The sequence below is a fragment of the Terrapene carolina genome, unplaced genomic scaffold (assembly GCF_002925995.2).
Source record: "Terrapene carolina triunguis isolate 2854851 unplaced genomic scaffold, T_m_triunguis-2.0 Scaffold34021, whole genome shotgun sequence".
NCBI classification, from domain to species: Eukaryota; Metazoa; Chordata; order Testudines; family Emydidae; genus Terrapene; species Terrapene triunguis.
In genome coordinates, this window is record NW_020698372.1 from 2962643 (window position 1) to 2977273 (window position 14631).

The 14631-nt window shown below is 41.1% G+C and overlaps 1 protein-coding gene across 1 annotated transcript in view; it reads left to right on the forward strand.

The window, feature by feature from the left end:
* The first annotated feature begins 2958 nt into the window (after nt 1-2958).
* LOC113405017 (trafficking kinesin-binding protein 1-like) overlaps nt 2959-14631 on the forward strand; it is a 118016-nt gene continuing 106343 nt past the window's right edge. Inside the window, exon 1 of the mRNA XM_026663870.2 lies at nt 2959-3224. The gene's annotated coding sequence lies outside the window, so the exon portion shown is untranslated. The remainder of the gene's footprint in view (nt 3225-14631) is intronic.

Genomic DNA, 14631 nt, shown 5'->3' on the forward strand with positions numbered 1-14631 from the left:
ATCCCTTTTGTGATTGCTTTCTGTGAACAGTTGAATGAAGAAGTTTGCTGTAAGGAATGTTCATGAAAAGAGTTTAATTTACATTCCTGTGTGACATGTGACCAGTGATCTATGTCAAATCTCAAATTTTGAATAAATCATACTTGTAGCAAACTTCTTGGAAATGAGATTCCACAGACCATTAATTACTTGGTGAATAATTTTGAATAACAAATTCAAGAAAATTGTGATCTGCATGCAAACAATTTTCAAGTAGGAAATAAAAAGATGAAATGTGTTGAATTATCTGTTGTGAATTATCCACACAGCTCTATTATTGACTAAAACCAGCTTATCCCCAACTACAGGGTTAATGTAGCTATAAAAGTGAAATCTCATTATATTCTTCCAGGGATCAACAAAATTCTTGACTGAATTCTGTTTGCAGGTGACTGGTGATGTAAGAAGTGGAGCTTTTTTCAGATCTCAGACTGTTTGGGGTGGAGAGAACTGGTGTGACCTTATTGCAGTGACCTAGGTGGTATGCTAGATGAATGGAGGGGCTTATGTTGACTGGATGCCAGATGTAATGAAACTTCTGGTCACTGCTTGCAAATATTTCAGTGATTGTGGGTATGTGGGAGAAGGGTTTGGAAAAATCATTGGGAGAAGGGAGCCCCAAGGAAGATTGTATTCACACAAGATACTGTATTAGTATCCATGACCATTGTAAGTGCAAGTGTCTCATCTGTTCGAAACTCACTTATACGCCTCTACCTCGATATAACGCTGTCCTCGGGAACCAAAAAATCTTATAGGTGAAACCGCGTTATATCGAACTTGCTTTGATCCGCTGGAGTGTGCAGCCCCGCCCCCTCCCCCCCCGGAGCACTGCTTTACCGCGTTATATCAGAATTTGTGTTATATCGGGTAGCGTTATATCGAGGTAGAGGTGTACATGTTTGATCAATAGAAGTGTAATTTAGGGAGACACACTTCTTACAAGCCGTGCCTGAGAGGTTCCTCACTCGTTATAATTGTAAAAGGAAGGATTCATAAGGGTGGGGGGAGAGGGAGTGTGGGAATAAATACTGCTGTTACTAGATGTTTCCCCAGACATCATTGTTCCTGTGAACAAAGGGTGTGCTTTACCCAATGGAGTTTTCTATTACAAATATGATTCATGGGTGTATGATGGGATCATGAGGAAATGGAGACATAAAATGCTTTTTAGTCAGTTGGTACGTTTTCAGTGTGCTTCCTTGCTGTGCCTTGAAACACTTCTATGTGAATTGCGAAGGAGGAATGGAGATTGTTCCTTAATTCCAAGTTCACGTAAATAAAAAATTTGTAACAGCAGTCATCTCTCTCTTTGATTATTCCAGCATAGCAACTTGACAGGGGACAAGTTTAAAAATAACCAGTACAAACGACCCAGTTGTTCTGCAAAGCTGCGTGCAGTGATAGCTACGTAATAAAGGATACTATGCAGAAGAGCCATGAGCTTTCTGCTAAAGCACTCACTGGGGACTTTCCCCTTTCTGAGGCTGCTACAGCAGAGGAACACTGCATTTAAGGATATGCCAGGATAAATTTATCATTTTAATACAGAGAAAAACGATTGTCCCATGGTGATTGTAGTGGAAGGAGAGTGCAATTTCAGCTTTGTCTCTTTGAACCTGAGAGTCATTTTCAGGTTACTCAGCCTTGATAAAATGCTATAATGCATAAATCATCATGATAAAGTATGAGACATTTTAGAACTAAGACTGACTGACTGTATGTCAGTCTCCCTGTATCTCTGACTTAAAGGTAAATATGAGTTGTGCAAGAGGTCTGGATTTTTTGGGTCTTAATACTCATCCCTGTTGAAAAATACAGACTAAGCTGAGAAGAGCGCACATGTGAAAGACCATAAAATATTGTAAATGAGTCTTGGATGTTGCTCTGTGTGCTGTGGTACTCCTGCCCCCTCTAGATGTCTGGTAGTTCTCTGTGGGACCCCAAGCCTGTACCATGAGCTTAGAGGCAGGTGCTGTAGGCACTCTGAGCACTGGGCTCCACAGACTTCAGTGAGTTCCCATAAACACTCAATCAAAGGAAGGAAGAGGATTATTTTAGTAGGGGGTGCTAGAAAAGAAAATATGCAAATAGTCCAGGCACGAGAACGTTAGCAGTTACAAACAAGTCAACCACTTGTTTGTCAACCACTAACACTTCCTCCAAGTGTATAAAGTTATCTCAAGTTTGTCCTTCTCCTGAAGGCAATGAAGCACTTGAAGACCTCATTGGTTAGAGCTCAGGTCTTTCATCTGTGGTGTCATTTTTGCAGTTGCATTCACACCTGCTTGCAAGCCAGTGCAATATATTCTTCTGTTCTTCTGCTGGCTCCCTGAAAGTAATAGGCTGAGGTTGCGTCCCCCTGCAGCCCAGCCGAGCCCTCTCTTTGCAGCCTGATCCCAGGCTGCTGTTCTTGCTCACGTGCAGTCTCTAACTCTCTCCCTAACTTGATTCTCTCTGATGTCAGGATTTTACTTCCTTTTTCTGGTATTCTGGAATACGGACTCCTCTACTGGCTGAATGTTGAACTGGGTAAAATAGTGCCCTCCACTGGTTAGGCGGGAGGGATGGTGGTAATGCCCTAGCATGTTCATCACAATATGTTCTTTAGCTGATGGACTATATTAACTCTAGGGAGGATTGGACAAAAAAGAAAAATTTGACTCTTTATCCTACAATTTCAAATATTGATGTAACAGGCCTAACACCTGTCTGTGGATAAAGTGATTACACAGTGTACTAAGTGTGGCAGATGGTCCATGTGGGGTATTTGTCTTGTAATATTTGCTGAACTTATCATGGAATTAATAGAATATTTGACAAATCTATTTTGACTAATTTGGTTAGAATTGCCTGAATTTAATATATGCTGCTTTCGTGTGTTTTTCAGACCTCTCAAGGAACCCAACACTAGAAAGAGACAGGGTTGCGTTTCTGCGTGCCAGACCCAGTCTCCAGCACTGGTCCCCCTGATGGCAGTTTGTACATCCCTGTGAAACCTGCCAAGCTGGACGCCACAGCTTTGCACGACTGCACTTTGGCTGCCACTGTGCCCCCTTCAGAGCCAACGAACCATGCAGTCCTAGCCTGTGACACAGGCATCCATGAAGAGCACTATGTAAGTGAAGCAGTGGAAAATGATGTGCCGGACAACAGAGAATACAGAGATGCCTGCACCATTACTGGTATGCAATAAACTAGATTATTCTATCTCTTTCTTGAGATAGGTACACAATAGCTAAGTTTCCTTTTCCGTAATGAAACAACTGCTGACATAGCAGCTTCATACATAATAAATCAGTTACTATTCTAAAAATACTGTTTTCTCATCTGGGATATAGTGTTGAAGAGTTCTGAATCTTAAATGAATTCCCAGTCACAACACTATACGAGAGTTAAGGTTTTGAAATAGGCCATTAATTTACAATTGTATAATTAATTATTGCAGTTATCATGAAAAAATCAAATTTGAAAGGCAGGCAATTTGGAGCTCAAGTTTAAAAACAAACCTCAAAATGAGGAATTAAAAATATTGTAGCTCAACATAAGTTCATTGCCGGAAATTATGGAAATAATTAGTTGCATTACTAACTGTAACTTGGCTCTCTTGCTAGTGGGAAAGCTCTAACAATTACCATATGAAAGAAATGAAGTTGCAGAGTGTCCGATGCTGTGGCTGTCGTGTTTGCCTCTCAAAACAGCAACCAGAGGGAGATTATGCTCTGTTTCCATCTTTGCTGTGTTAGCTCTGGTACTATAAGAGATAATGCATTTCCCCGTGAAGCCTGAATTTCAAAGAACTCGTTATGCCATTTGTTCCTTGTATATTAATGGTTACTGTAACTGAACGTAATCAATTATATGGACATCAAATGATAAAAATTTCCTTTCCAAGCCCTTTATTGGCAAAGCTTGTGAGGCCTTATGCTCAACTTAATGGTATTTCTCTGTTTTGGATGTAATGTGATAACCGTTGAACACCAAATCTGAATGTGGCGAGGCACCGCTGGGCCCCGCTCTCCTCTGCCACGCCCACAAACCAGCCAGAGACCTCTGCGTAGGTTCAATCACCCGTGCTCGTTATTTACAGTATACCTTCCCACCACCTTCTAGCTACCAACAGCTTCACTATTACAGCCTCAGGGCCTGCTAGCTCCTGCAGCCAGCAGAGAAGAGCTCCCACTCCCTCTAATTTTCTGGCTTCTTCCTTTCTTTCCAGCCTTTATATTGCCCTTAGTTAACGAGGCCGGCAGCTGTTCTCCGTTTGCCAATCAGGCCTGGGCTTGCTCAGCCAGCATCAATTCCCCTTTCTCAATTGGAGCTGGCGTGACAGAGTCTCAGGCCTCAGCCAGTGGGTGGCCCAGTCCATCAGTCTCTGAGCAAATGCCCGGGGCTGCATGGCCCCCATCCATCTGGCCAACTGGAACTTTTGGCGGTATTTTTCTGACAGGACAGGCCATCCTGATCTAGGACTGCTGCCCTCACCACCTCATAGTTCCGGGCCTCTTTGTCACTCAATGCCATGCAGGCCATTTGAGCTTCGCCAGCTAGGTAGGGAGCCAGCCGTAGGGCCCAGGTTGCCCTATCATAACCGGTGCCCATGGCTACCTGCTCAAACGTACCAAGGAATGCATCCGGGTCATCTGCCGGACCCATTTTACAGAGTCCCAAGCCCCTCTGCCAGGTGGCATCCCCCATTGCGGGACTCACCTGCTCTCTTATACGGAAGTGTAGGCTTTTTTGCTGTTCTGCCTGCCAGGTTAGCAAGGCCTGTCTCTCGGCCTGGTGTGACTGCTGGAAGCCTTGCAGGGCCTTTTGCATCTGCTCCTCCTGCTTTACAAGCCATTGCAGGATCTCCTTCATCTCCGAGCTGCCAACCATATCCATTGGCTCGGGAAATGGGGAGGCACACAGAGAACTTGTTGGGGAGAATGGAGGGATGCAAGGAACCCCTGCTGTGTGCAGTGAGTTTCACCTACAGAAGCTATAAAATATGTAACACTCTAACTAGAGATTTTTTCAGATGAAATTGAATAATCTAGATTTGCACCACTATGTATTAAATTAGTTGGAGCAGCCTCCAGTGCCCTTGGAGTAACCTTCTCCTTCCTCCTAAAAGAAGTGAGTTTTATGAGGGTCTTCAAGTAGCCTTCCACCAATAACCATCAATCCCTCCCATCATGCTCTTCCATATCCTTTTAATTTGATTCACATTACAATTTAAACTGATTTATTTAAAAAATGAAAGCCAGCAACCCTTTGAACTAACGATAGTTGCCAAACACAACTGCTCAGTTCCACAATTGTGTGCTGGATTTCCCAACAGCGGAATTCTCACTCTTCAGAAAGGCCCTAGCTTCCTGCAGTACGAAGTGCAGCAGCCATGACTACCAGTAGCACTGAGGCTAAAGCCAATCCTTTAGTCTCAGAATTGGCGTACTACGGAGCATGTAAAGTTCCTGTTATCATCTTTTCCCCCTACCACTGATGCCCAGGCTCGTTGAGGTATTTATATATAAGGTGGTCTCTAAGCTTGACTGCAGTCACCCAAGCATTTATGTTGCATCTAAACTTAACAGATAGACTAGGAACGTTACAAAAACATGGAGATACTGCAGAATTTCTAGTAACAATAACACATCTTGTATCTGTTCCAGGCATGTTCCCTCAGGGGGACAGTGAGATTTTAAGTCGTTATCCTGTTTTTGACTGCATGCCAGACCACTTCAGTTTTGTCACAAATAGATATCTTCTTGATAATGATCCACAGAAGGAAAAGCATTTTTTTCTTTTAATAAAGTCCTCTTACAAGTTGAGGTCAATGTTTGGTTTCCCACCATGAGTTCTTTTAAACACAGCAATCTTTCTGGATTTCCTGTGGCTAAGACTTGCTTTATTCTCTGCCAAATCTGGTTTACTTATTACTGCTACAAAATTGTTGGCCTTTTTGGATCAGCTATGCAGAACGAGCAATTTTCTGCTGCATCCAGCGTAGGGGTGCCTGTTCTGCTTCCGAACACTTATGGTCCTGATTGTACTTTACGACTGGGATCTGTTTAGAAAGGCAGTTGTTTTCCAAAATTTTAATGAAGTTGAAGGGTATAGATTGAGAAATTTTGAAATATTTTGCCAAATTCATTTTGCAAAATCTGTACCTTGTTTTCAGATGGAAAGCAATTAGTATTGGCAGATGTTTTTCAGGACTGGCAGAGATGGACTGGTGTGGTGAAGTAGGGTTAATATGAACCTTAATATTCAGACCACCTGGCCTCTAATTATTGCCCCTCTGCTAAGCAGTAGCAGATGTTCACAGTTCAGCTTCCTTTGGAGTCTTACATAGCCTAATATTTAATATCTGCCTACCTTTACAAAACATTTTAAAGTTGCTTCATGTTGTATTCTCTTTGCAAGAGAATGACCACCACTACTAGAAGTGTGCTTTGAGCTTTTGCAGAACAGCAAAAAAGCCTACACTTCTGTATAAGACAGCAGGTGAGTCCCGCGATGGGGGATGGCACCTGGCCGAGGGGCTTGGGACTCTGTAAAATGGGCCCGGCAGATGACCCGGGTGCATTCCTTGGTACGTTTGAGCGGGTAGCCATGGGCACCGATTATGATAGGGCAACCTGAGCCCTACGGCTGGCTCCCTACCTAGCTGGCGAAGCTCAAATGTACCAAGCTCAAGTGTGCAGACTATGTAATAGCACCACCTGGTGACACCTAGCATAACATAATGTGCAGGGAGGGGTGGATTAACTGAAATTCTAGTCTTATACATGACTGATCCTGGTAAGCATTGGTTCCTAGTCTAAATAGTATGCAGTGTGTGTATAGGTGACCTTATTTTTCTAAAAAACCAAAGGTAATCAATGTCCATAGACGACTCCTTAGAATTTTCTCAGTTAGGACCCTCCCCTGTTTCTGTTTACTGTCCCAGAATCTTCACACACACAAAAATGATAATAGATTTCCCAACTTCCACAGTAGTAAATTATACCCCATTTTGGGTGCTCTTAAGGGAACTTTTCAAGTTAACTGCAGAAAGGGATTTAGGCTTAAGAACTCTGTGAACCAAAGCTGTGTTTTGTGAAATTTAAGTTTTTTGCAGTTTTAAAGAAATAGGTAAATAAAAATTATATTACATTTTTTTCAACAATGATAGAATTATCTCCTATTTCTGGAATCAAAATAACTGGAAGCACTTCCTTTCCCACTAGTAAATGTAATGTGTATGTATCCTCAAAAAGTGCCTACCTTCATGGAAATCAAGCAAGCTATAACTGAAATTATTTTGGACATTAGATCTTCTCAGTAAGACCAGGGCCGGCTCCAGCTTTTTAGCCGCCCCAAGCAGCGAAGGGGAAAAAAAAAAAAAAAAAGCAGCGATTGGCGGCGCTTCAGCGGCAGTTCGGCAGCCGATCCTTCCCTCCGAGAGGGACTGAGGGACCCACCGCCGAAGACTCAGACGTGCCGCCCCTTACCATTGGCCGCCCCAAGCACCTGCTTCCTATGCTGGTGCCTGCAGCCGGCCCTGAGTAAGACTTCACATGACATCTTTCACTCAGAGCTTCGTTAATGGGAGTTCTATGGTATCCGTTCATATAATCAATGAGAGATCCACACCAAAAAAAGAGCAAAAAACTGAAATGAAGTATTAGATTAAGGGTCTGAGAGAATTATGAACTTAATTTGGGAAATTAATCTGGTAAGAACGATTGCAAGTGCACAAGTTGATTTTAAAGGAGATGGGGAAAGCTTTTTGTTTTATGGCATGGGAACAGACCAGCACATCTAGAGGTGGAACCATTCTGCTTTAAGTGCTCTCATATTCCATCATTTGTCTATTCTGTTCTTATGACATAGCATTTGGGGCAGCAGCGGTGGTGGAAAAGCTTGCTTGTTGGGCACCAGGTTACTTTCTTAATTACTCCATCTCTGACTAAAGAAAATCCAAATTTAAAACCATAAAGCTGATGCATGTGGCTTCCCTTTCTTTTTAAATTAACGTTCACGGTGGTAGAACTCATGTAATGGTGCAGTAAAGGTATAACCAATGGAACAGACCTCAGGAGTGAGTTGTAGAATGGGCTTTTATTTTTCTGACCCCCTTAATCAGCTATTTTCTTCCCTTCCCCCTTTTTCATCTTGTATTTCCTTTAGCCTTTATTTGATTCTTCCAATTTTGTCTTTTTCCCCCCTTGTTCCATGAAACAGAAGTGGTTAAAAAAATTAAAAATTGGAATTGGAACAAGTGCTGGAGCTCAGCTTTGGGTGAAAAAGGTGCTGGAGCTGAGACCTGTAGTTGACCTCTGATTTTTATTAGCCTGTGACCTGTATCAGATCTATAGTTTCAAGAGCATTAATAACCAAACATGTTAAACTTTATAACTTTTTGGCTTTTCTCCTTGTGCAATACAAATGTTTTTCTCCTGTCTTAGCTTCATGACATAATTTTTAATTCAGTCCTTCAAACCATTGAATTACATTCTGCTTGAGCTGTCCTTGGAGGCTGTTCTACTATAGCTGATATTTCAGCTGTTATGCTAGGTGTCCTCAGCTGAGGAAACAGAATTTCTTCATTGCCACTCCAGTCTCACCTTCAGGAGTGCACTCAGGCCCCACTTCACCAATGCACTTAAGCATATGCTTAGCTGTATGCATCCATTGTTGCTAACTTGTGAGACTTGATCACAAGTCTAACAGTATCTGGTGTTTTGCTTAAAGTCTCAGATCCTGGAAGCATGAGATTCTTACCTAATTGCTTCTTTCATACAGGGGAGAAAAAAAGTTGAGGGTTGACAATACTGAGCATGTGCTTAAGTCCCACTGACTTCCATAGAAGTTAAATACTTTAACTGGGTTGGAGTAAAGCACATGTTGAAGTACCTTGTTGAATCAGGACTGACATGCATAAATCTTATTGTGATGGGTGCTAACTGCAATTCTAAGATAGATAGCGTAAGTTATTACCTGCAGAATTTCATAGAGACAAGGAGGCCAAACTAAAATGTGGAGGTCAGTGTAAAAAGTGTGTGTGAGAGAAGTTTTGAATTTGTGATCACCATTTAGCAGCAATTGTGTTAAATTTGAAAATTAAATTCAGTCACTGAAGTATGTAATAGAGGGCTTTAATGAAGCTTTCACTGAAAAGCTCAACACAGCCTTAATTATAGAGTTTCTACTGACAGCACAATAATATGGGTATGACTAATACAGGCAAATAGGACTGGCGGAATTAGACTTTAGTACTGGCTTCTGGATAACAGGACCATCATTGTATAGCAGGGAAAGGATAATTTGTTACTATCTGTATGTGCTTTCTCTACTTGCTCCATTATTTGTTCTTTTCACTGTGTATTTGCCTGCTTTTCTCTCTTTTCCTCTCCTGTCTCAGATGAGTGATCAGAGATATAGCTGTGGATGTAGCACCATCTAGTGTAGTTTCATCAAAGAAGAAATTAAAAATTCTATTTGAGAATTACCATTGCTCTTTACACTGTAGTTTTAGTACAGGATTAAATATTTGTCGTTGGCAGGTGCTGGATGGAAAAAGACAACTTGGGGGAAGCTTCTTCACCCTTTCCAATTTTTGCTGCCATTTTCCAGAGACAAAGAGCCATATAATCTTGGCAAGACAAAATGGAGTGTTGCTACTAGAAATGTCAGTTGCTAATTACTCCAATTTTGCAAATCGCAAAAGCCTTTTATCCTTCTTGCTTTTGCCTGCCCATCAGTAGCTGTCACTCAAATCTATCCTTCCAGAAATGGAGATTCAGACTGGCTATGGACACAGAAAGCTCAAACTATATTAGGTGGCAGAAGGGAAATTTTCCTCTTTGCATGTCTTCCATGGGGGTATTGGGTTTTCTCTGTTACGTGTTGTGACCCAGGGACCTATTGCTGCCAGGTGGCAGAGGGCACAACACACGGATGCATCAGGGTTACAGGGATACCCTGGGTCTGGCATGTATATATTAGGTCACCATAAAGTATCATGTAAGGTCTCTAATGATCATCATAATCATTGCAAGATATATGTACAGAAAAAAATGTAAGGAGTTACATATATACAGTGAGAATTATGTTCTTGAGGTCTGTGACTTGGGGATGATCACCAGAAAAGGTGAGAAATGGATTTCTTTCAGGCAAGGGCTGTTTGTCTGTCTGTCCACATGTAAATTGAGTATTGTATGGTTCACAGTGGGATCCATTTACAGTCTGAGCAAAATGCTAGTCAAATGATTGTAAAGTCTCCAGAGGAGACCCTGGACAGGAAAACACAAGCAGTAGGGGTTATCCAGTGGGTGCACACAATGGGTGTTTGGACTATAACTGTAGAGACAGAGAAAAACTTAACATTGTTCCACTGAGAAGGCAAGAAGACAGAGCTTGTTTCATGAACAGAAGATCACAGCCAACCCTGCCTGTAATACACTGGAAGGATTTAGGATAAACTTTTGCTCTTACGAAATGACAATGTCTTTATTGGTTAAGTTAGGCTCCAGTATGCGTGTTATGATTTTATTTGATATGTAGCCCTTTGTTTCCAATATTTCTGCTTGCTGTCATTTCAATCTCTGAACTTTGTTTAATAAATGTATACCTTCTTTCTCTATAAACAAATCTGAGTGCTGGGTGTTAAGCAGAGGTGTGTTGTATAGTGTTGTAACTGGTAAGCTGTGGTGTACTGTTCCTTTGTGAACAGAAGATCTGGAAATTCTGGGAGTGTCCAGTGGATCAGGTTCTGGTCACTCCAGGGGGATGCTCCGAGTGCCCAGCGGTTGGAGTGTGCCTACCATTAACTTGAGAGAGCCAGACCTCTGCAGGATCTGAAGACAGGTGCTTGTGTTGCCAGCGGCTGGAGGTGTTGGAGAGCTGATCCCCAGCAGGCACGGACCAGGCTTCCTCATGCTAAGGGCAGGTGCCTCACAACCCCCCCAGGGAAGCGTTACATGTGTAATTTTTTTCCCTAGCCATCTTTGACTCCTTATCTCCAGTCACCTTCATTGTGTTGATTAAATGTTCAGTCTTGTTCCTCAGGTCTGAGGAATTCTAACTACTTAGAATTACTCTGCCATGATATATTTTGTAATCCGGAGAGCGCAGCTGCTTAAGATGATGTGGGTTTGTTTCAGTGGGCTTCACTAACCAGAGAGAGGATAAATGAATTGTGATTTAAATGGTCATTTCCTCATCACTATGCATGATTCACTCATTATCCTAATTTTCACTTCTGCGCACATACCTCTTTGGCTGTCACTGATTCTGAGAGATTGGCATTGTGAATGATTTGAACATTTCTCATGGAGATGAGCTATTTTGAAGCTTATTTTGTTCATATTTCATGCCTTTCACAGGATGGCTCACCACCATAAGAATTTTTTAAGGTTACATTGATGGAAAATTATATACTGAAATTCAGGTCCAGAAATCTCTTTAGTCTCTGCAATAGGAGTTTTTTCTGATTAAGAACTTCAGGATTTGTCACAATAGTTTTTGAAATTCTGCACACTTCTAGTAGTGGTGGTCATTCTCTTGCAAAGAGAATACAACATGAAGCAACTTTAAAATGTTTTGTAAAGGTAGGCAGATATTAAATATTAGGCTGAGTACCAAATGAAATATAAATTCTTCTAGCTAATCAGAACATATTTAGAAAACAAAGGACCAAATACTTGGAAATAGTATAGTAAGCTGTAAGAACTGATTGACTTTCATGAAAGATTGAAAAAAGTTAAGAAAATATTATGTCCCTTCCAAGCACAAGGACAGAGCTGGTCAAAAGAGGGGGGAAATTACAAACATTTTTCAAATATTATTCAAAAAAATTCTACAAACTCTGAAGCTGGTCACAAACAGGAAAATTTCACACAAACTTTGTAACTTCTTTCATTTTATTTTCAGTTTTCAAAAATGCTGATTTTTTTTAATTGAAATTTAAAAAATTAATTCTATATAAGAAAAAAGGCTGTTTTCTTGAACTAGAGAGTCATTGCATCCATATAAACCAAAACATCAGACCAGTGAAGATGACAGAAGTTCTCAACAGACAAATTTGGATACCAAAAAATCTTTCTCAGTTTTTCTTTTATATATGAAGAAGAGAATAAAACAGGAATAAAGCGGAAGTGAATAAAGCAGATTCCACATATACAGACTATTTCTGCCCCGATGACACAATCTGCTAGGTTTAACCACTGACTTCCTTTGAAAAAAGGCGACACACCCTGCTCTCAATAATTTACTTTACAGTTGATATTTTATTTCATGCACATGTCAAGTACCTGCAATCTTTCTTTTCCAGTTTTTCATTTTCTTTTTTCTTCGTGTGTGTGTGTGTGTGTGTGTGTGTGTGTATGATATATATATATATTTATTTATTTGAGAGTTAATGGAGGACTGATTTCAGTTTTCAGTCTTATTCACAGAATTCTACAGCATAGAAATTGGCAACACAGCTACCAGAATACCTGAATCTTGTTATGGAGAGGCTATGTCTGTGATTTGACAGGATAATTCAGTTTCCATGGCCATTCTGATTTTGGTGCTTGTATTGAGACTGGCAGTAAGGATACTAATCAGTGCCACATTGTGGTGATGACGTTTATGACATGGACAGGAATCCATCAACTTCTTTCATAGAGGCCACAACATATCCATCAGGTGGCAATAACTTGAATTTCTCTCCTTCTCTGCACTGGGTTATGTTCTTGACACCCTTTTCTTCTGCCTTTACACGTTTTCTCTAGCCAACATCATCTGCTTTCATTGCTTGCCATCGCCTCATCACTGCTGACTACTTTCAAATCTACCTCTGCCCCATTTCTTCACTGCTGCAAATGAAACTCTCTCTCCAGCATCATTTCTAGGATGGATGTCCAGCTTCCAGCTCACACTAAGCATGGTATAAATGAAGTTCTTCTCTCACTTCCTGTCCTTTGCTATCACTGTCAATAATTCCACCATCCTCCATGTTACCCAGGCCCACATCTTAGGTCCTTTTTTTTTTTTTTTTTTTTTTAACACCTCTCCTTTTGCATCAACATCCAAACTGTTGCTAAATCCTGCTGATTCTTCTTCTATAGTGTCTAAAAAATCTGCCCCTATTGTTAAAATCTTGGATGAATCCTTAGTCATTTCTTGGCTTGACTACTGGAGACCCCTCCTCTCTGGCCTCCCTGATTCTCTGATTGTTGCCTTCAAGTCAATCCAACATGCTGTAACTAAAACTAATCTTTTTGCTGACGGCTCCAGTTATATCATTCTCCATGTTTGAATCCCTGCATGGATTTCCTGTCTCTTTCCCCATCAAATTTTAAACTTCTCATTGTTGTCTTTTAAGCTCTGTTCCTGTTTGCATCTCATCCACCATGGCCCAGCTTGCACTCTGTGTTCTGCCAACTCAATGAGAATTGACAGTTCTCTGATTGTCTCCCACATGGGACTCTATGCTTCTTCTTATGGCAACCCCTTCATCCAGAATATCCTCCCTGATCCTGTGCACAAAGTATCCTCACTCTCACCCTTTTAAATCTCTTCAAGACTTGCTACGTTAGGGTAGCCTTCCAGAGCTGGCTTATTCCATTATTCCTGCCCTCCTGCTGGACTGTGCCCCTCAAGCTAGTATTATATTAACTTATTTTTTAAGTAAAAATGCTAAACCTAACTACTATATTCACAATGAAAGCATGAATGTGTGTACAAACATATATCTTATTTTTTACTGTTGCAACCCTCAGCTTTTCCTTGATGCCAGTCTTCACCAACTTTATTGGTCATCCCTAATTGTGTAATTTTAGGAACAAATCCTGAGAGTTGGTGGGGAATCCTGGGAGTTGCAAGTGTTCATCACTTGTGATTTGGCCTTAGCTTTTAAAATGTTTTAAGCAAGAGCCTACCCCTATTAGCACTGTCAAGGCTGGTTCCCCACTCTGGCATTTCGAGTGCAGAATGTGGGGGCCCGCAAAGATTCTAAAAATTAATACTGGCCACTCCAGGCTTGTATTAAACTTCCAAGGTTACAGCTTATCGCTGACCTTGGATTGGTAAAAGCTGCCACCACTCAAGTGCAGAACCCCTTTAAGAGCCGAGGAAGGCGCACTTGGGAATTCCTTCCTGTGGAGTACCCTCAAGCCTGTTCATCCTTCTCTAGGGAAGAGCTGAGAAAGAAAACAAAGGAAATCAGCTGTTGCCACCAGCTAATTTGCACAAACCTCTTAGACACAAAAAAATCCAATTTTGTTCTTAAAAAAGGTAAATTTTATTAATAAAAACAAGAAAAAAAGAAAAATACATCTGGAAACTCAGGCTATTGCCAGATTAAAAAAAAAAAAAACCTTCAAGGATTAAGCATCAAGAATAGCTTTCTTGAGGTCTAGCTTAAAGGTTACAAGCCAAACAAAAGCACTTGGGGTTAGCACAGAGAAATCCACAAGCCATAAAGAAACAAAAGGAATAAACCTAATCGGGTCTTCCTAAACATTTCCCAATCGACTTACGTATCTGGGGTTTTACATGAGTAGTTTCTAGGTATGATACTAATGATTTTTCATACCTGGCCCAAGCTTTTTTACAGCATAGCTCTGCCCTGTC